The sequence below is a fragment of the Podarcis liolepis genome, assembly GCF_965112155.1.
Source record: "Podarcis liolepis genome assembly, chromosome: 7".
NCBI classification, from domain to species: Eukaryota; Metazoa; Chordata; class Lepidosauria; order Squamata; family Lacertidae; genus Podarcis; species Podarcis liolepis.
Genome location: NC_139561.1, coordinates 68,628,355 through 68,651,606, shown reverse-complemented (window position 1 = coordinate 68,651,606; position 23,252 = coordinate 68,628,355). Strand labels below are relative to the sequence as shown.

At 43.5% G+C, this 23,252-nt stretch overlaps 2 long non-coding RNA genes across 2 annotated transcripts; one reads left to right on the top strand and one right to left on the bottom strand.

The window, feature by feature from the left end:
- The first annotated feature begins 5,982 nt into the window (after positions 1-5,982).
- On the top strand, positions 5,983-8,703 carry LOC310710919. The gene is made up of 2 exons (XR_014528302.1): positions 5,983-6,278; positions 8,288-8,703. It is a non-coding gene; the product is annotated as an uncharacterized lncRNA (long non-coding RNA).
- A 2,178-nt stretch (positions 8,704-10,881) lies between these two features.
- On the bottom strand, positions 10,882-13,544 carry LOC310711810. Its single transcript, XR_014528643.1, has 3 exons — positions 13,466-13,544; positions 12,451-12,532; positions 10,882-10,940 (listed from the first exon to the last, which is right to left on the bottom strand). It is a non-coding gene; the product is annotated as an uncharacterized lncRNA (long non-coding RNA).
- Positions 13,545-23,252: the final 9,708 nt, after the last annotated feature.

The window sequence follows — 23,252 nt, the reverse complement described above, 5'->3', positions numbered from 1 at the left end:
CTATTGTCCTTTGTTCTTTTTCTCTTTGCTGTCTGATGCTAGAGAGAGAGGGAGCCATGTTGTAGTGCTCCGTGTGTGTTTATATGTAAATAAAATAGATTAGCCAATATGCTGAGTTGCTGAGGTCTGTCACGCAAGTTGCACAAACTCTGCGGATCCCTAAGTGTGCTGGTGTCAGTTGGCATTGGTCCCTGTGATGTTCGGGCTGAGGAAAGCTTGTGAAGCTCCTGAACGATCAACCAGGAGGGAGGGAACATGCCAGTTGGGCATGTATCTCTGCCAGGGTCCTTCTCGAGTGTAGAACTCCTGACAGGTTCTTCTTATGTTCTTAATAGGGAATTGGCCTCCTCAAGTGCCGAGTAATTTAGAGCAGTGATGGGGAATCTGTAACCCTCCAGAGGTTGCTGGACTACAACACCCACACCCATGAGCATTGGCCATGCTGGCTAGCTTGATGGGAGTTTTAGTCTGAAGGGACACAGGCTCCCCATCCCTGACACAAGCCTTTGGTTTGATTCCACAGAGTTTAATTCTTTTAAGTCCTCTCTGTATTTTGGAAAGTTGTGTTCTTGGCTGGACAGTTCTTGAGATTGAGGAGCAGAGTGTTTTTTGTTTGGGGCCTATGTTTGAATACCATTGGACACCATTTTAAATCAAGATGGTGGATGAAAGCTTTCGAAACTGCACTGGTGTCGACAGCTCCTAAGGGAGTGTAACCCAATTTATCATGATGGCTCTTGAAATCAAGGAGCAGGTTTGTATTGTTGTTTTGGCATGATGGGATACCACCTTGAATCAAGATGGAGGATGGCACTGGTCTCTCCTCCCCCCCCCCCAACTTAGAATTCTCAAGTGATGCTGGGTATGAGGCTGCTGGTATACAGTCAAAAGGGCATCTGGGGCCACAAGGCATTTTGTCTGTAGATGTGACTGTAGTGGAAAGCTCAAATACCTCCTCCCCACACATTTGGGACTGGTAGGGCAGAAGGCAGGAAGCCTAACAGCAGGTGGCACTAGAGGCAATGACAGGCAGGGTCAAATAATTCTAGTTTCCCCCCATCCTTCTCCCCTGAGGGAGATAATGAGGCAACAATTAGCCTAAGGAGGAAGAAACTGCGAGGCAATCCCCCCCCCACTGGTTATAAGTAAAAGGGAGGGCAGGTGGGGGCTCACTGAGAACAGACTGAAGTTGGTGAGGGAGTGCCCCATTTTGCCCTAATGGACCAGCCACCAATGCTTTCCTGCCCCACCCCGCAAAAGGAAAAAGGCAATTGAATTGATATTTATGCAGAACCCAGAGAACATCAAGAGCTGATGGCAAAGATTGAACGACGAAGATGATCTGTATCGCGGAAACATCAAGGGATGAACTTGCTCTGTTCTATGGATACTTTTTTTAAATGAAGCAGAACATAGAGGTAAACGCAGCGCACAAAGTTCTTAAAAATGATGATTGCGAACTGATAGCAGTGCAGAGATGATGCAGAAGAAAGTGGGGGGGGGGAGAGGGGGAGAAGACAAAGCTGTTTATGGAAACTCATTCACCCAGGCAATGGATTGGAGAGACCACGTCTCTCCCTTTAAAATAATAGCAATCTATCCTCCGGCAAAGATTTTGCAAATAGAAGATCTTGATAAAACATGAAAGTGGCTAATAGTTCCAGATGTGACTGGAAATTTAAATTATTCTTTGGAGGGGTGGGGATGAGTCACTGTGGAGCTGTTTGAAAGAATAAATCGGCAAGGGTTGCTTATTCTGAAGCAAGCAAGGGAGTTGCCATTAAATATCAGGGACCTGTTTGATCGCTGAGCAGAGCATCTAATTGCAGACATGTTACAACTGAAGGCTACCTCTTAATTTCCTTTTAAATTTTCAGGATTGCTGTTGCAGGTGCCTGGTGGAGAAATATTGCAAATGATTGTATTCTCAGTTTGGTTCTCGCTTCCTTTTGCTTTGCGCTTTCAGTTAAATATAGCAGCCCTTTCCCATCTCTGTAGCTACATTTCTTCATGCAGACAAGGAGGGCTGAGAAGGTCATGCACTGACTTTGGACCTAGTCATATGGGCCTACTGAAATTTTGTTCCAATAATAGTCCCATGTCTGCTTTGATTTGGGAAGTGCTGCTACTAAACTATCCTTAGGTAACATAGGAATCTGCCTCATACCAAGTTGGGCCATTGGTTCATTTATCTCAGTACATGTATTAGGTACACTGACTGGCAGTGGATCTCCAAGGCTTCAGATAGAGGACATTCCCAGTCCTACCTGGAGATGTTCTGCCACTGAGCTGTGGCCCTGCACCACATAATTGCTCATGAGGTCCAGCGCCGAGGGCCTTCTGGCGGTTCCCTCATTGCGAGAAGCAAAGCTACAGGGAACCAGGCAGAGGGCCTTCTTGGTAGTGGCGCCCGCCCTGTGGAACGCCCTTCCAGCAGATGTCAAAGCGATAAACAACTACCTGACATTCAGAAGACATCTTAAGGCAGCCCTGTTCAGGGAAGTTTTTAACGTGTGATGTTTTACTGTATTTTTGGTTTCTATGGAAGCCGCCCAGAGTGGCTGGGGAGGCCCAGCCAGATGGGCGGGGTATAAATAATAAATTATTATTATTATTATTATTATTATTATTATTATTATTATTATTATGTTTTTCCCCATGTAGAGTATGGGATGAACTTAGGGAAGCGTCATCAGGTTGGGAAAAGCTGGTTAGAGCAGGACTGAGAAGTTTTAGGACAGAGAAAAGAAAGTATTTCCCAAGAGAAACTTTTGTCCAAACTGTATAATTTGTTATTAAAGTGGGAAACAAAAGATGAGCTTGTTAAAGCCTCAATGACACACTGGGCAATAGATATTAGTCACAATATACATTTTAACCTCTGGAAAAAGTGATTTGAAGTTCACAGCATGTTATCCTTTGAAGGAGAACCACTTGAAAATTATTTACAGATGGTATTTAACTCCAAGTAGGCTTGCTAAGATGTATAAGACTGAATCAGATAAGTGCTGGAGGTGCAAAGAGGTTGAGGGAACGTTCTTTCATATGTGGTAGACTTGTAAAAGGGTAAAAGAGTATTGGGAAATGATCCATAACGAATTGAAAAAAAGTATTCAAAAGTACTTTCCCCCCAAATCCAGAGTTTTTTCTGTTGGGGATACCAGTAATTCAGACTGAAATTCCCAGGTATCAAAAAAGGTTATTTATGTATGCCACTACTGCAGCCCATGTTTTTTTGGCCCCAAAATGGAAAACGAGCGAGGTACCAACTAAAGAAGAATGACAACTTAAGTTGACAGAATATGCACAGCTTAGAATCATAGAATCATAGAATCATAGAATCATAGAATCATAGAATCATAGAATCATAGAATCATAGAGTTGGAAGAGACCACAAGGGCCATCGAGTCCAACCCCCTGCCAAGCAGGAAAAGCTTGCAGACTTAACATATAGAATAAGAGAACAAGAAGGGCATACATTTAGAGATTATTTGAAAATGTTTATTGAATACATAGGATATAACTGTGTACAGCTGAAAACGCTGGCAGCATCAAGATAAATTCAACAATGTAAATAAGTTTTGGTGGATGTAATAATGGAATGCTAAATGGTATAGTTTTTGTAAAATATGCAGGGATTTACGATATGCAAAATGAACCACGGAAAGAGAAGAAGGGAAGCCATTGATATCTTAAGGATGTAAAAATGAGTACTTTAAATGGTAAAACAGAAGATTTAATACAAATTACATATAAATAAAGAAAAGAAAAGAAAGCATTTCTTCACGCAGCACACAGGTAAAACTATGGAATTCATTCACACCAGAGGTAGGGATGACCCGTGATGTTTTGAAAGACGACTAGAAAAAATCATGGAGGGTAAGGCTATTACTAATGGCAACTGGAAACTAGGACTATGGGAAATGCAAATGGGGCTTGCTGGCTTCCCTGGGCATCTGGTTGGCTACTATGAGATCAGGGGGCTGGGCTACAGTAGATGGGTCTTTGGCCCCATCCAGCAGGGCTGATCTTGTGTTGGGATGACAAGTCCCATCAGGCTCAGCCAGAATGGGCAGTGGTCAAGGATGATGGGAGTTGTAGTCCAACACCATCAAGGACCACACGCTCGCCACTAGAGTAATTTGTGTCCAGGCACAGATAGCTATGGGATGAAAGCTGCTAGGCAAGGGGCAGGAGCACAGCATGGATCTGAGAAACTGCTCAACACCTACATCTCTAAGGATCCCTCCTTGGAGGATATATATGCATATATCTGTAGTGAGCAGCTGAGGTTTTCCGCCCACCAGCAGTTTCAGCGGAGCAGAGGTGATGCGTGCAGCGCTGACTTGCATTGATTACTGGAGGGGAAAAGGAAGGGAGCAGATTGTGTGTTCTGAGTGTTGCGAGACCTGCTTCGGAGAGCCGCTGAGGCATGCCTCATTTGCTGAGATTGTACAAAAACACCAGAATGCAATCACAGCTAAGATCTCCCCCGGCACAGGTACTGATCGCAGGAGGGATATTAAACGGAGAGCATGATTGCAAGTCACCTCACACAGGCAACCTGTTTCGACTGTCAGCAATGCTGCTGAGTATCCTTGGACCAAGTTTGAGATGGCTTGTTTGAGTTCCCTCTCTGCTGCTGCAGTTGAAGCCCGGGCCTCCCTCGCCACACCAGAAACAGAGATAGACCAGTGGGGAACCTGTAATAGAAAGGTCGCATCGCCTCCTCACCTCCTCTCAGGGGTGTTCCTCATCAATGTACCTGCTGGCCATGGCTTCCTCCAGGATATTAATTACACAAATTCACTCGTTTTCTTTTTGGTGCTTTTTAAATTAACATCAAAACAAAAATGCAATTAAAGTTACAAAACATAGGAGCGGTACAGAGGTTGGATCGTGCAGATAAATAGAGAACAGATCACATAGAAAAAGCAAAGCAGAAAAATACACCATGAAAGCCAAATTTTGCAATGTGGTGGAGGAAGAGAGCTTTGTACAGTACAGTGGTACCTCGGGTTAAGAACTTAATTCGTTCTGGAGGTCCGTTCTTAACCTGAAACTGTTCTTAACCTGAAGCACCACTTTAGCTAATGGGGCATCCTGCTGCCGCTGCACCGCCGCTGCACGATTTCTGTTCTCATCCTGAAGCAAAGTTCTTAACCTGAAGCACTATTTCTTGGTTAGCAGAGTCTGTAACCTGAAGTGTATGTAACCTGAGGTACTACTGCATACCTGAATTTGACACATAAGAAATGAAATCCAACCAAAAGGCACAGGAGTGTTCCGTGTCTTTCTTACATTTAGAAATGCAAAGTTTGCAAGTCCCCCCCCCCCCGCCCAAAATAGCCAGAGTCCTCATATTTCTTGTCTGCAACAAGAAGTTTAAGTCCTGTAGTGTCTTGCATTTTGGGGCCAATGCAGCCAGCATAAGAAGTTCCTTAAAGTGGAAAGTTGCTATTTGCTCACCCCACAAGTTCAAAAGGTCTCAAGTTTTCATTTACAGCAGACACTCAACATTCCACTGGTGACCCCTAAGCATGCCCAGTCCTTCTTCATCTTTGGATTTATTTATTTTTAAGTGTCTGTATTTCTGCAAAAGGGACGCGGGTGGCGCTGTGGGTCACAGAGCCTAGGACTTGCCGATCAGAAGGTCGGCAGTTTGAATCCCCATGATGGGGTGAGTTCCTGTTGCTCGGTCCCTGCTCCTTCCAACATAGCAGTTCGAAAGCATGTCAGAGTGCAAGTAGATAAATAGGTACCGCTCCGGCGAGAAGGTAAACGGTTGGCCAGAAGCAGCTTAGTCATGCTGGCCACATGACCCGGAAGCTGTACGCCGGCTCCCTCGGCCAATAAAGCGAGATGAGCGCTGCAACCCCAGAGTCGGCCATGACTGGACCTAATGGTCAGGGGTCCCTTTACTTTCACCTTTATTTCTGCAAAGCTGAGTCCTCTCCCCCCAGCATTCTGATACCATCTGCTTTGGTGCCATATCTTTTGACGCAGAGGTACTGTGGCATCTTCCCTGACAGTACAGCCCTTTGACTATCAAAGAGAATCACAGAAATGCAAGAAGAGAGTTGCTGGAGGAGGAGGATTTTCCTTATTAAATCAAGTGCTGTTCACAACTGTTGTAATAAATGGTAGCTGCTGCCAAGTGCTAGGTCGGTCAAAGGGCAGTGTAGACATTGTTAGAAATGGAAATTAGCCTTATACTGCACCCAGCATTCCTGTACAGAAGCTGACTAGACTGGCAGCTGAATCTTATTTCAATACAGGTAACGGCATAACGTTCTCCTCAGCACCTGATGGCGGCAGGCAAGTTATGAGGGATGCGGGTGGCACTGTGGTGTAAACAACTGAGCCTCTTGGGCTTGACAATCAGAAGGTCGGTGGTTCAAATTCCAGTGACGAGGTGAGCTCCCGTTGCTCTGTCCCAGCTCCTGCCAACCTAGCAGTTTGAAAGCATGCCAGTGCAAGTAGATAAATAGGTACCACTGCGACGGGAAGGTAAACGGCATTTCTGTGTGCTCTGGTTTCCGTCACGCACCAGAAGCAGTTTAGTAATGCTGGCCACATGACCCAGAAAACTGTCTGTGGACAAACGTCAGCTCCCATGTCCTAAAAGCAAGATGAGCGCTGCAACCCCATAGTTGCCTTTGACTGGACTTAACCCTCCAGGGGTCCTTTACCTTTTTTTACGAGGATGTGGGACAGGTAACATAAAACTAGGGATCGCATGTCATATTGTGCTGTGCCACTCTGAAGACCCTGAGATCCAATGTGGTGTAATGGTTAGAGAGGTGGACTAGGACCAGAGAGACCAGGGTTCAAATCTCCACTCAGACTTGAAGCTCCCTGGGTGATTTTGCGAAGTCACTGGCACTCTGCCTGATGATGGTTGTTGCGAGGATAAAACATGGGGGGAAAGAACCAAGAATGCCACCTTGAAGGAAAGGGATATAAATTGTTGCTGGCATCAGTCTGTCTCAAGAGAAAATGGAAGAGTGTGCCATTGCAGGTGAAGTCAAACTGTTGGAATGGCTGTGGAGAATGATACAGGAGAGACATGTTTTAAGACAGCCGGGGCAGATGAAGGCATCTGGTGGTACTGATGCAGCTGTACGATGGCGTTTCTTCTCTCTGTGCTCCTCCTGATGGTCATTCCTCCTCTGGTCACTGCTGTAGTCTGTCTCCCTCTAGATATAAATTAATAATAAAAGGGCAAACACAGAGGGGCATGTGCTGCTTTGGGCAATGTAAACCCCTTCTTTTAAATCACAAATATGCTGCCTAATACATTTAAGGGAAGAGGTAGCCCCTTCTCCTCTTATAAGGGCTGAGTCCTCTCAGCCCCCTAGGGCTGCATGGAGCCCAGGAACTTGGTTTGCTTGTCCAACCCCCAGTGGTACTCATTTGTATGCCTCCTAGACATCAGGCAAGTGCTGAATAGTTTTAGGCACCCATTGAAGACTTATTTCTTTCCTCAGGCATTTGCTGCCATTATTCCCTTGCTTTGAATATTGACATTATCCGCTGTGGACATTGTGCATTTTCTGGTTTGATTGTACTGATTCTTAGGTACATTACTTGACATTGCCTTGGGATTTCTAATGCACAATGGGATACAAATGTTCAAACATTGTTCTTTGGTTTGGGAACCTGAGAAAAATAGAAAAGCTGGTTGCAAAGTCCTTTGATAAATGTTCCCATCTCCACCCACACTTGACTCAGAAATAAATGTCATGGCTCTCTCCCTTGGAGTAGCTGGCAAAAGCCAAAACTCTGAGGGCACGGAGTGTGAGTTTTCTTTTCTACTGTGGGCTTCCCATGGGCATCCCATTCACTGATGTGAGAATAGGACACTGGGCTTTGGTCAAATCCAGCAGGGCTCTCGTTATGTTCTTAATTAGGCTGTGCTAACTTCCTTTCTCAAGGATGAAGAATTGTTCTCTCTGCTGTGTGTCATGTTTTCCATCAAGAGTTTGGGACACACTTCTCATTTTTTTCCATTCTGCAGGTGTCAGCGGTTCAGGTTTCTCCTGGTCAGAGAGCAGAATTCATTTCCAAAGAGTCACAGTTGATGGTTTCTGCTGCTCTTAGAGGTCTTATCACTGATCCAAAAAAGTCTAGATTCATATATGAAGCACATCCATTATCCTTTTAAGAGACTTTCCTGGTCCAGAAGCCACTGTGACTCAAATTCTATTTACTCATATTCACCAGTTACCTGAATGTTATCAAAGGATGAATATGCCAGTTTTGTTTTTTTCTTCATTTCTCACAGAATCAGAGAATTGGAAGGAATTGAAGGGGCCATCTAGTCCAACCCCCTGCGATGCAGGAATCATGGAGGAAGAAGAAGAAGAAGAAGAAGAAGAAGAAGAAGAAGAAGAAGAAGAAGAAGAAGATGATTTTGGACTTGATATCCCACCTTTCACTCCCCTTAAGGAGTCTCAAAGTGGCTAACAATTGCCTTTCCCTTCCTCCCCCACAACAAACACTCTCATAACACCTCTGCTGTCTTGCCTATGAGAGTAGCCTGCTTTACTCTCTCTTGTGAATAAGGCAGAATCTTTGCCTCTGAGTTGCTCGTATAGAAGAGAACATTAAACTCTTGGACTCAAGTATTAATGAGTACCTAATAAAGTGTGCATTAACCCCAGGATTTACCTTGTGCCTGTATCTTTGCTTATTTATTTTTTTAAAAAATGAATCTTGTTTTTGAGTCACCCTGTGCTTTGATCTGTAATTAGTGATCTGCATAAAATGGAACCTTAAAAAGAATGGTTGTAACTATTTTTAAGCTTTTGGCAGAAGCAGATAAAATTTGCAGGCACAGGAGCAGTGATGTCAACTTGCTTAATCAATCATAAGGCATGGCACACACCATTTGAATGGCAATGTCCATCACTTTTTGGGGAGGCAATCCTCTCAAATATTTTATTGGGAGGGGCAAAGGGACCTTGGCCCCTCAGAGTTGGCTCCTATGCACCAGAGTGGATTAATTGGAGATCCAGGGTTTTTTGGGGGGGTGGGGAGTGAAATGGATTCACATTCCTCCATAATCTGCATTAGGGCAATACATTTATTAGGCTAACTAAAATGCCAAAATCCATAATAGTTGCATATTTTCAAGTGGGAGTTGTTGTTTTCTTGGTCTTTCTGACTTCAAAATAATTAACAAGCGGCCTTGGAAAGTGGCCTGGATGGATGGATGGATGGATGGATGGATGGATGGATACCTACTTGGCAGGACTGTCTTTTTGTTGTTGTTATTGTACTGTTAGGGAATGCAGGTGGTGGTGAAGACACAGTGAGTTGTTTGTCCTCCAAACAAAAAGCATACATATTAAATGAAACGTTTCCTAAAAAGCTTGTATTAGCAAAAATCATGTTCAAATGTATTATTAAATAATTGCTTCTTTTATTATTTAGATTGATTAACAATGCATTATAATAGATGCAATTCCTTGCAACATTGTGTGTGTTAGGCAAAAATGCCTTCAAATGTGTACGAAATTTCACATGGATTTTTTAAAATCACAATGGCAATGGGGAAAACTGAACTTATTAGTGGGAAAGAACAAGACCCTGAGAGAAATCAGTCGAGGCATCTCTATTTGAAAAGCAGGACTGGAAACAAAACAAAACAATACCACAATATCCAGGAGGTCACACTGGCAGAAAGAATCAATTTGCTTTCTGGAGTTAAAACCTGGTCCCTCAACAGTTCAGCCCAATCCAGTATGCGCAACCCGTATCCTCTCTGCCTCCTTGAGTAATAGCTGCTGTTGAGTGCAAAATGACCCAGAGCAGCCAATTATGCCAAGTTTCTGCCGGGTAAGCAATTATCCAGGAAACAAACACTAATTAATTAAACACTCTCCATAACAGACTTGTCTTCCATCAGGCAAATAATTAACAGGCATGGATCATTTGGTGAGCGGGCTGAACGGCGAGGCCATCCTTGAAAGGCATGCGTGACAAACATACCTCTTGGCTCGACAAGGATGCCAGTTGCTGCCTTCCTTCCCTTTCCTCTTCATTGATGGTGGTGTGTGTGGAACCGCAGCTGACATATATTGACTCCACTCATCACCCACCTTTCTGGTAGCAAACCTTTATGTTATCATGGAAGGCAAAGATGTGGAGTGATGTGAAATGAGGGAAGGAGAAGACAAGCTCTCCTCTCTTGTGATGTTGTTCCACCACCCTAGAGAGACGCACGCTGGCCCCAGCTACTGAGATGTACCCACCTGACTGTGGAACCATGAGCGATGATTGATGCATTGATTTACTTTATACGTCACCCTTAGCAGTGCTTAAAGCAGCTTACAATGAACAGTCACATAGCAAAATCCAAGGCACAGGGTGGGGGAAGTCGGTTGACCAAACACCAGTCAATTCAAATAGGACAAAGACAAACCATTTAGCAAACATACAATGAACTCACTATCGAGACTTCAATGCATACATTCAGTTGTCCATGCAGGGCAATCTTGGGGATGGTTTGGAAGCTGGAGTGTGTCCTTGCACTCTGATAATTGTCACTTGCTTGCCTGGGTGGGGAACAGAGAGGGATATGTGGATGAGAATAGAAGGAGATCAACTGTACAAAGGAAAGATTTACCTTCATTGCTACACCCACTTTTGCCTCTGACCTTGCCTGCCACTGGGTGGACCAGGGTCAGTGTAAGGTCAGTGTAAGCCCTGCCCCCATTACTCCAGTAGGGGGGGTATTGCTGAGTTCCAAGAACCCCCTGGACTGCCTGGATTGGATGGGGTGGCGTGGGGCAGTTCACAGCCCTGATATGTACAGCTACAATCGCATCATCTGGAGAAGGTGGCTGTAAGACATGGCTACTATGCTTAGATTTGCAAGAACAGCTCTGAGCACAGCTTGCCGTTGTCACAGCTCCCATCTCAGAAGCTCTTACCTGCAGATAAGTAAGAGATCATTATTCAGGAAAACCACAGTACAGGCAGCAGTCACAAGGCTCAGAAGTCATGGTTCAGAAGTTCAAGAGCAAGGTAAGATATTCAGGCCTGGGTGGAAGCAATGAAGATGTCCCAACAAGTGGTTCTGCCCCCTCACCAAAAGGGGAGGTATGGCGTGCTCACTAACGAGACTCACTCACCTTGCAGGAACATTGCTGTTACAAACATGGGCTCCTTTGGGCTGGGTAAGGAGTGCTCCCATTTGTGAAAGTGGTACCTGATTCGCAGAACCTTCCTGTTTAGGCTCCTATTCAGTCTCTGCTGCTTCCAGCTCTACCTTACCCCCATAGCTGCTCCAAACCCTCCTCCAAGCCAGCAAAGGGGGGGAGCCGACAAACCTGCTCCCCCTTCCAAAGTGGCTGAAGTTGCCGCAGAAAGGAGCCACCCCACATCTTCTACCCAGGTTCTCACCATTCACCATCACCCAATAATTTCTACCTCCTGTGTTGGTGCCTGCCAATGCAAAGATGATCCTAACAGCACTGTGGGGCTCGAGACATCCCCTTTCCTTAATTTTATGCAGCTCTTGAAAAGCCCTACAAGATAACCCACTAGTTCCAATCAGGAGCAAACAAGGCAAGGCTAAAGAGAACCCTGGTCCCTAATGGGCTTTAATGCTTTGATTTCAAGCAAGGGGGCTTTGCAGCCATTAAAATGATTTCTTTGCTTTGGAGAAAGGGTGCAATTACCTTTTGCTGGCAGCTTGCTTGTTTGCATTTCATCTGGCTTCCTGGAGAACCCAGGAGCAAAGCAAAGCGCTTTACTTGGAACCGGTCACAGATTCCCCTCTGTTTAATGTCCCCTCCATTCTCTGCAGAGCGGCATCAATGGGATTGTTTCCTGATCAAACCCAATGAATCGTCGGAATTAACCCTGGAGATGTCACACCATGTTAACTGCACCAGAGATGTCATGGGCCCAATGATCAGGCCCAGACTGGTGCAACGGATCCTATGCTGCTGCAACTAACAAATACAGTGAATGAATAGCTGGATAACAATAAGGGCAAATCTGTCAAATTCATGCTTTCCAAAACAAAATGCGAACTGAACTACAGCTACCTTGAAACTTCACACATACCCAAATTTTGCGATGCAGTTCTCCAATCAAACCATGTTTTTTTTAATGCACATAATAGGGGAAAGCATTCATAAAAATGAATGTGTTTGTAAAAGCAACACAGAAAATGCATTATTAGGGAAAATTGCTTGCAAAAATGTGTACACTGGAACCACCAGCATAAAACATGTGTTAAATAGCAGTTACGCACACCAAAACACAGATCGATTTTCATGATTTTTTTTAAAATCACAAACTGATGCAGAAATTTGAAGAACTGAATTTAAGGCTAGAAATAATGAGAAACTGAGAGAAGTGAAATTGACAGATTCTTCCACCCCTAGGCTCAAGTGAAGCCTGTAGCTGAGCTGACTGGCATAGCATTCTCACCTGACTTCTGTTTCCACTTTGCTGATTTATTTCACAGGCTTTGAATGGTGTCAGCAGTTCCAGCCTTTGCCTCCCCTCTGCTCTGGACCTCATTAGAGAAGGAGACATTAAAAATACATGCTCTGCTTAAGACCAGGAGCAACAAGAAGAGTGTCAGGCGGGGAGGGGAAGGGAGGCAAGAGAGGGCCTTTGGTGGAAAGGCTGAGCACATCATTCCACGTGACTGTGCTGTTAAGCTATTGTTTGTCTAGGCTCAGGCATATAAAGTGAGCAAGAGGATCCCCCGTCTTGCTCTGCTGCTTGTAAGGTTGCTTCGCTTCTCGTTTAGCTTGCTGCAGGTGTGCATGAGCATAGCTCAGAGCCCGATAGATGAATTTCCTTTTGTACTTCTTGGGAATCCAGCTGATCAACACAAAACAAAAAAAGGCCTTTGAGCAGAGCAGAGCAGAGATGGAAATGGCAGAGAAGAGGGAGCCGAAGCACGGAGCACCTTCGCAAACAGCCAAAAAGAGAATAATTTATTATTGCGTGGCCAGCCCTTCTTTGAGATCAAACTATATGCGAAGCCCTGTGCAAACGGATCGCGGCTGATGTTGCTGGCACTTGATGTTGCTTTTCTTTCTGGCTCCGCCCATTCTAACACTTCAGGTGGTAAGCTAAACCCCTGCTGCATTAGTTTAAATTGTAAGCTCCATGGGGCAGAGACTTTTGCTTTGGTATGCAACGTTTCATGTATTGGGGACATAGTGAGTTTCCTTATACTGAGTCAGAGCTGTAGGGATGCGCCAGGAGAAGATATATGCATTGGATCTTATCCTTCCTTCCTCATGTTTGTGAGTTCAGCAGAGTGCCATTCCTTTGCAGCTTAAAAGGGAAGCTTAGATAGGCTAGTTTTAGCCTTTTAGTTTAAGTAATCCAAGGTGCTTTAAGGCAGACTGGATTTTCCTTTTCTCCCCCTTTAGAACAACAATCACACAAACAGTCATTGTAAAAGGTGAAAATAACATTGACTCACCCAGAGTTTCTGTTGCAGAAGGACAGATGCAGCATCTTTCTTCAGGTAGGTTAAAATGGTAATTTGGTTACACAGACATATTTTAAAATAAAAAAATTCCTTCCAGTAGCACCTTAAAGACCAACTAAATTAGTTCTTGGTATGAGACTGTAAGACCTATTACAGTCGAGTCGTCAACAGGCTCATCTCAGCTATCTGCCAATCTCCTATTCCCACCACCCTTCTGAGTAATACCCCTCCCCACCTTCTCACTATATAGAAGGATCTGGCAACTTCTGTTTCAGTGTATCTGAAGAAGTGTGCATGCACACGAAAGCTCATACCAAGAACTAACTTAGTTGGTCTTTAAGGTGCTACTGGAAGGAATTTTTTTATTTTGACTATGGCAGACCAACACGGCTACCTATCTGTAACTGGAGACATATTTTAGTCTAACTTGAAATGGAGTCTGAGCTTGGCAGTTGTTCTCACCTTTCTGGCTTGGTGATGAGATGAAGAGGTAACAGTGAAGAGAGGCAAAACAGGATGTACTTGGGCAGGTAAGAAGACTTTATATGACTAGACCCTCCCTTAGTCAGAGCACAGTGGGAGTGTCTCACAGAGGTCTCTCTAGCAAGCTTACAGGAAAACTCTGTGAGCTCCAGCTCCTATCATGTGCTTATCTAGCAAGGCAATGAATTGTTGGTTTGACTGCCCTTTGACTATCCCCCACAAGCATTGGCCTCTCTAGCCCTGTATTGTCTACACTGACTGTCAGCTGCTCCCCAGGGCTCCAGACTGAAGACATTCCCAACCCTGCCTGGAGATACGAAGGACTGAACCTGAGACCGTCTACACAGAAAGCAGGTGCTCCATCCCTGAGCTATGGCCCTTCCTCTAATTCCAGATAAACAAGGGTTGGTTTTGGTTGGTTTAAGCACAATTCTATGGATTCTGTTCATGCTCCTCATTGCTATTCACATATTCCAGGTGACTGGGTGTCTTCCAAGGCCATTACCCTGGTCACCACGGGACACAGCACTGAAAGAGGGAGAGAAACCACAGCAGGAACAGTTTGCTCTGCCTTCCTGTTTCACTCTCATTTAACCCACCACACAGACACACACTCACCCCTCCATTTTGTGCCAGACCCCTGGATTTTGAAGAGACAGGCATGTCATTCTCTGGCCACAGGAGTGCATCACCTTCCAAGCTTAGGACACTCGAGAGAGACCTCCAGCCATTTCCCAGCCATTAGTTGCCATTAAGGAAACTGCCTACCCCCTTTTCTGAGTCATTAACATGCCGTCTGCCTGGCAAAAGGAATAGACAGTCATTTGTAGGGAAAGAGGAGGAATTTGGAGTTCAGCTTTGAAAGCAGACTCTGCTGATTTATGCGTTCTGGGCTAATGTGTAGGTTGGATGTGGGTCTGCATGGAAGAAGAGGAAGAAGAGTTTGGATTTGATATCTCGCTTTATCACTACCCGAAGGAGTCTCAAAGCGGCTAACATTCTCCTTTCCCTTCCCCCCCCCCCCACAACAAACACTCTGTGAGGTGAGTGGGGCTGAGAGACTTCAAAGAAGTGTGGCTGGCCCAAGGTCACCCAGCAGCTGCATGTGGAGGAGCGGGGACGCAAACCACTACACCACACTGGCATGGAATCCACACTGCAGGGAGAGTCCAAAACAAGGTAGCCCAAGGGCTTGCCCTTCCTTCCTTCCTTCCTTCCTTCCTTCCTTCCTTCCTTCCTTCCTTCCTTCCTTCCTTCCGAAGTAGCTGCCTCGGATGGCTAGCATGCAAAACTCCTGCCATGCAGGTTGAAAATTGCAGGGAGACTGGGGAAGAGAGAAGGTGACTGTTCCCAGGGGTCCGTATTCCCTTCCATACAACCCTCCAGAGAGTGGAAGGACATCATTGTGTCCCTATGGTCCCGGGGGGAATTGGAGATGGGCTTCCAACTCAATGCAGCAGGAACCATCTGTGCCAGCCACTGTGGTCATCTAATACCAGTAACAAGAAGGAATCAGTGCTGAGACCACCTTGTAAGCATTTCAATTAAAAACGACAACCACTTCACTTTCCTTTCAAAAAAATCCTCCTGGAAATGAGATGCAATAGACATCGGGTGGCTCCAGATATTGTGCTTGAGTAATGATTTGTGCTCATGATGCTATCAGGGCATCCATACACCATACGCCAATTGCCCCCGTTTCCTTGGATGCATGCCAACACCATCCTGCTTTTAATATTGTTTATGCATGCAAAAAGTTTGGGGTGGTTGCATTGCTTTGTTTCCAATCAGTACAAAGCCCATAGCCTTCTGCTGAAATCCCATAACTTCCTACATCACAAATGTTCCAAGTTATTTTTGTCCTGCTTTTGTTGTGCTATGTGACTCCTCTGGAAAGCAGTAACATGGTCGCATTGAGGAAGCATCACATAACAACTAATAATGCAGAATTCACCACTAATACACTGCTATTGGATAAGTTGCTCTATCCAGGGCTTTTGTGTGGTGGTAGATAACTCGGTTTTGGGATCTAACTGCCTCTCCCAAATCACTAATCAGACTGTTCTCAAATCTCCTTCTTTAGCCTTACTCTCACTTTTCACTGGTCCCAAATTGCTCCATAAAGACCTCGTTATTCTTTTATTAGCAGCTGTCAGAATGGCAGTGGTGGGAGGATAGAAAACGTCATCTGAATTTTCTGCAACTGGTATGATTTGCATTTGAAGATCAGCCTCCTTGGAAAATCCAACCCACAATTTGAAAATTGGCTAAGGGTCTGGCTAAACCTGAAGCATTTACAAATGTATGGTTTCTATTTATCAGTTCCTTGTCTGTAGGTCCCCAAACCACCAGCCTTACATATTGATTTCTGGAGAGAGTCAACAAACTAGTAATGTGATTCCATCTTTCTTTGCGTTCCTTGTTTCTGTCTTCCCTGTGTATGCATGTATCAGTTTATGGAACATATTGCAAGAGACCTGTATTTATTTGGTTGTTACTGTTGCTCCATAGGTGCTTGGGAGCCCCAGGTGGGTTATGAGGACATCCCAGGTGGGTCAAGGCAAAGCTGCTGCTGTCATGTTGGACTCCACCTAAGGCTGACCAAACTAAAGGTTGTTTTTTTACCTGTTGCTATCAGCGCAGCAATAACAATGTTCACCTCCCTGTATGCTAGACAGCCATTCACAGGGGCAAAATAACACAAGAGTGCATTTGCAGTTCCTGAATAAAATGGGCATTGTTTAGACCAGAGTTGGAGAACCTAAGGCCCTGTAAAAATTGCTGGATTACAACTCCCGTCACTCCTAAGATCATTGGCCAAATTCCAGAGGGCCTGTGAGTCTGTTAATAGCAAAAACTTTAAAACCCCAGCAGTGTCTTGCAGCACCTCAAAGACTCATAATTGTGTTTATGTATGGCATAAGTTTTAATGAGACGGAGCTGACCAAGCAGTCTCTGGGCCACAAAGAGGCATGCAGCAATACATTTGTCATTGCTCCAGGAGACTATTTTGATTAGCACAGTGCAAACACTGCAAAAATTAAAATAAAAAAATATATCCTCAAGCATCCAGAGGCAGGAAGGAAAAAAAATACCCAGTCCATTTCACATGGGATAAAGTTTATGTACAAATCTGACTGTAGGGTTTGGCACAGCACTATGAAACACACACACACACACACACACACACACACACACACACACACAGACCCTCATGCCCCCAAAGTCCTCTGCAGGGATGAATTTTCCACTGCAACAGTTTTTCCAGGGTCCAGCTTTTGAAAAAGGTTGCTGTCGATTTCTGGTCCAATGCTGGAAACCCAGGGAAAGTAGCAAGGCTGAAGGACCAGGGACAGCTCCAGGTGAGCAACTTGTTCCAGCCAAAGGTTGGGAGCAGACTGAGGCAGACAACTTCCTTCAGTCTCTCTTTTTTTTTTTTTTTAATAAAATTTTTATTGGTTTTACAACATTTTTAAGAAAAACAAACAAACATTAAAAAAGACAAACATACACGTATAATTTCAAACATATTTTCATAAACCTCTTTTCTTGGACTTCCCCATACCCCCCCTCTCTGCATCCCAATGTCCATAATTCAACTAGCAACTCCCAATTGTTGCTTTCCAATCTCTATCATCTTAATCCTCTTTTATAGTCTAACCTTATGTCCCTGTACCCTTTTGCTTCTGGGAACCACAACATTTTAGCATTCATTAAGTTTATAGTAGTCCTTAAGGTAGCTTTTAAATTTTTTCCACTCCTCTTCCACCGTCTCTTTTCGTTGGTCACGGATTCTGCCTGTCATCTCGGCCAATGTCATATAGTCCATCACTTTCATCTGCCATTCTTCCACAGTGGGTAAATCTTGTGTCTTCCAATACTTTGCGATGAGTATTCTTGCTGCTGTTGTGGCATACATAAAAAAAGTTCTATCTTTCTTTGTCACCAATTGGCCGACCATGCCCAAGAGAAAGGCCTCTGGTTTTTTAGGAAAGGTACATTTAAGTACCTTTTTCATTTCATTGTAGATCATTTCCCAGAAGGCCTTAATCTTCGGGCATGTCCACCAAAGGTGATAAAAGGTACCTTCAGTCTCTTTACACTTCCAACATTTATTATCGGGCAAATGATAGATTTTTGCCAGCTTGACTGGGGTCATGTACCACCTGTATACCATTTTCATAATGTTTTCCTTTAAGGCATTACATGCCGTAAATTTAATACCGGTGTTCCATAACCATTCCCAGTCAGCTGACATAATGTTGTGTCCAACATCCTGAGCCCACTTGATCATAGCCGATTTAACTGTTTCATCCTGTGTGTTCCATTTCAACAGCAAGTTGTACATTCTAGATAAATTCTTAGTATTGGGTTCTAACAGTTCGGTTTCTAATTTTGATTTTTCCACCTGAAAACCGATTTTCCTGTCCTGTTTAAAAAATTCCATTATTTGACGATATTGGAACCAATTTTCTACTTTATGCTTCAATTTCTCCTGACTTTGTAGTTTGAACTTATCTCCATCCTGTTCTAAAATTTCCCAATACTTCGGCCATCCGACCTCCATATTGAGTTTCTTCACTGCTTTAGCCTCCACTGGTGAGACCCATCTAGGGGTTTTGTTTTCCAATAGATCTTTATATCTTATCCAAACATTAATCAATGCTTTTCTAACAATGTGATTTTTAAAGGCACTATTAACTTTATCATACCAAAGATATGCATGCCAACCAAAAGCATTATTAAAACCTTCCAGATCCAAGATGTCCGTATTCTCGAGGAGCATCCATTCTTTCAGCCAGCAAAAAGCTGCTGCCTCATAGTACAATTTTAGGTCCGGCAGGGCAAAACCCCCTCTTTCTTTAGCATCTGTCAATATCTTAAATTTAATTCGGGGCTTTTTGCCCTGCCAGACAAATTTCGAAATGTCTTTGTGCCACCTCTTAAAACATTCCATCTTGTCAAGAATCTGCAAGGTCTGAAACAAAAATAACATTCTAGGCAATACATTCATTTTGATTACTGCAATTCGGCCTAACATTGACAATTTCAAATTTGACCATATTTCTAGATCTTTTTTAATTTCTGACCAACATTTTTCATAGTTGTCCTTATACAAATTCACATTCTTAGATGTTAAGTATACCCCTAGATATTTCACCTTCTTTACCACAGTCAAACCTGTTTCCTCTTGAAATTTCTCCTTTTCCATATCTGTTAAGTTTTTCCCTAAAACTTTGGTTTTTTGCTTGTTCAACTTAAATCCAGCTACCTGGCCAAACTGTTGTATTATTTCTAAAACCTTTTTCGTACTAGTGTTTGGCTCTTGCAAAGTCAATACTAGGTCATCTGCAAACGCTCTTAACTTATAATGTTTAGCTCCGACCTGCACACCTTTGACCTGCTGGTCATTTCTTATCATGTTCAGCAACACCTCCAGAACTGAAATAAAGAGTAATGGGGAAATCGGGCACCCCTGTCGTGTTCCTTTTTCTATCTTAAGTTCCTCAGTCACAACATTGTTTACAATCAGTTTAGCTTTTTGTTCAGAATATATTGCAGCCATACCATTCTCAAAACCCTGGCCTACCCCCATCCCATGAAGATTCTTCCTCATAAAACTCCAAGAAATATTGTCAAAGGCTTTCTCCGCGTCCACAAAAATCAATACTGCTTTAGTGTTTATATTCACCTCTAGCTTTTCCAGAATGTCTATTACATTCCTTACATTGTCTGCCAGGTGTCTTTTAGGGAGAAAACCTGCTTGGTCCTTATGAATCTTCTCCATCAAGACTCTTTTAAATCTTTTTGCCAAAATATCTGCAAAAATTTTGTAATCCACATTAAGGAGTGATATTGGGCGGTAGTTCTTGAGTTGGGTCTTTTCAGTCTCTGACTTTGGTATGAGTGAAATATATGCCTCTTTCCACGATTCAGGTGCCCTTTTTCCCTCAAGGATCTCATTACAAACTTCTCTTAGTGGTTGAGTCAGCCATTCCTTCAGCGATTTGTAGTATCTGGAAGTCAGTCCATCTGGTCCCGGAGATTTGCCCAGTTGCATATTCTGAATGGCAGCCTCTATCTCTTGTTCTGAGATTCTCTGGTTCAAGTCCATCTTACTTTGATGAGAGATGTTTTGTAATCCATATTTTCCAAGGAATTTGTCTATATCTTCTTCATTTTGCGGGCCTTGAGTGTAGAGTTTTTTAAAATAACTTAAAAAGCAATTTCTAATTTCATTAGGTTTGGATATATTCTTTCCATCCACCTCTAGGCTTGTAACTGTATTTAGTTTCTGCCTTTTCTTCAGTTGCCATGCCAAAAGTTTGCCACATTTATTTGCTGATTCAAAAGTCTTTTGCTTCATTTGCTTTATCTTCCATTCAATCTCTTGGTTCATCAATTCCATATATTGTGTTTGATATAACTTGATCTCTCTTAAAATGTCCTGAGATTTTGGTTTTGTTCTTAATTTTCTCTCTCCTTCCTTTATCATTTCCAAAATCCTCTCTTTTTTCTCATTTTGTTTTTTCCTCTTTATTGAATTTTGTTGAATCAGGAATCCTCTCATAACCGCTTTACTTGCGTCCCAGATCACTCTTTTCTCCACGTCGGTCCTCAAATTTATTTCAAAATAGTCTTTAAGGGTCTTTTGGGCCTTCGTGAGAATCTCCTTATCTCGAAAGAGGGTGTCATTCATTTTCCATCTAAATTGACCAGGTATTGTGAGTTTCATCTCCATCTTCACGGCATTATGGTCGGAGCAAGTTTTTGGGCAGATTTCCACTTTCTTGATCTTTGGAGCCATTCCACTAGTAACCCAGATTTGATCGATTCTGGTCCAGGTCATCATTGCTTGGGAGAAGAAAGTTCCCTCTCTCTCCAGAGGGTTCCTTGTTCTCCATATGTCTATCAAGTCCATATTTTCTGTCATTTCGAAAAAAGTCTTAGGGAGTCTCCCTTCCTTGCTAACTGTTAGTCTTTGTGCCTTGTCCATGTTAGTGGAGACCACGCCATTCATGTCTCCCATGATTATCATATTGTAGTCCAGATAGTCAGTGAGGGTTTCATGGAGTCTCTTAAAGAAGTCAGATTTGCCTTCATTTGGTGCGTAAATTCCAACCACTAGAAGTTTTTCTCCTTGTATTTGTATCTCCACTGCCAGATATCTCCCTTGTTCGTCCTTGAATATCATTTTTGGAGCCCATTTCTCCTTCACATATATTACAACTCCTCTCTTCTTAACTTTGTCTGATGAAATAAATTCTTGTCCTAACCTTTTATTTATAAGTAATCTCCTGTGGGCTCTGGTTATGTGGGTTTCTTGTAAGCATATCAAGTCCAGTTGTTCTCTATTCAATATATGAAATACTTGTCTTCTCTTCAAAGGCCCATTGAGCCCATTACAATTCCAACTAAGGAATTGCAGAGCCATCTTGCTATTTTTCTGAGGCTCCTCCAACAGCTCCCAGTTGTTGCTCTTCTTCTGATGGTGGTGGTTTTTGTCCAATCGAGAGATTCAGGAGATCCAGTGCTCTCCTCTGTTCTGCAAGTACGTCCACAGTCCCCTTCTGTAGGTCCTCCTGGTATCTTGCCAAAAATTTGTCTTTATCTTGAATTGTCTTTATTTTCACCTTGTTTGCCTTGTAGTCAAATGACAGTCCTTGTGGGAATTCCCACCTGAAGCGGATAGAATTTTTCTTTAGTAAAAGGGCTAAATCCTTGTAGAAGTTTCTTAAGTCCAGAATGTATTTTGGGATGTCTTTGAAGATCTGTACAGCTGAATTTCCGATTTGCAAGGCCTTTTCAAAGTGTAGTCCTAGTATTTTGTCTCTTTCCTCCTTGGATCTGAGTGTGATCAAACAGTCTCTCGGGGTCTTTCTGTGTTGCTTTTTACCCAATCTAAAGGCAGTCGTAATTTTGAATTCGTCTTCCTCAAGGTCCCAGCAATCCACAAACTCCCGTGTCAAATATTCCACAAGGTTGTCTCTTTCATTCTCCGGAATCAGTCTTATTTTTAAATTTCTCTCTTTCCTCTGTAACTCCCACAAGGCCAAGGTTACATCATGCTCATAGACCTTCTTGGCAATCGGCTCTAATTTCTCCTGTGTCTCCCCCGCAGTAGCTTTGGCATCTTCCGCAATTTGGCGCGTAGTAGCGTTTTCCTCCACCAATTTATTTATAGATTCTGTATTCTGGTTTAATCTTGCTGAAATTTCTGTTAATTTTAGTGTATTCTCTGAAGTCTGTTTTGTCAAAGACTCCAGAATTTGGTTTATCTTGAGCAGGGCGTCTGTCACAGCTTCCATAGAAACGGCTGCTCCTTTGTCTTGTCCTGTTGTTCCTGCTGATCCGGCTGTTGCGCCTGAGATTGAGCCTCTTTTCTTTACCTGTTGCTGCTGCAGCTGTTGTTGTTGTTGTTTGGTCTTGGCTCTTGTAACTATCTCTTCTTGTGCGCCACTCATGTCAAGGTCAATTCCCACGGGATTTATTCTCCCTTGGAAAATTCCACTGTCTTAGGCCGTGCCGGACTTTACTTTGTCCTCTAGAGGGAGCAAATCAAAATGGCCATAGGGCAAAATTTCCAAGTACAAAAACAAAGGAGACTGTCCAAAATGTAAAAAAGGAGATTAACACAGTCAAAGTCAATGTTACTAAGAACTTGTAACTTCAAATTGCCACAGTTGCCCAATTTATGCTATTTCTTCTTATATTATACAGTAGCCAGGCACTGTGGAAACTTTGTATCAAAGTATCACTTCACAGGGAAAAGTCAGTTCAGTGTGCTAAGAAGGCAGACCGTTTCATGCTTTCAGATGGGTGAGACAGCAGAGGTTTTTTACTTCCAATAGATCATGCAGTTATTGATCAAATTCACCTCCCCTCTGCCCTGCTAGCTAGAGGGGAGATCAAAGGTCTAAATGTCCGGTTTAGCTGATCAAAGAGCGGGTTTAAACGGATGCAGGTTAGAGCTCCGTTGCTTTCGCTTTCATGCAGTCGGGGGGAGGCAGACTTCCTTTGTTTAAGTCTCCCCCGTTTTTAGCCCAATTTTTAGAATTTAAAGGGTCCCGATTATTTTTTCAGCTCTTACTCACGGGGATTCGGTCCAAATTTTCTTTTCAGGAAGGAATCGGCGCTCTCCGCTTATGGCGACGCGGCTTCACTTCGCAGGCTGGGTAGCGACTCTCAGCACCGCGCTCACTCCCGATGTCGATCCGTAGCCTTTAAAAAGGCTCTTTCACGGTACCGGGGGGCGCAAAGGTGCCCACCGAGTCTCCTTGTTCTCAGGCTTCAG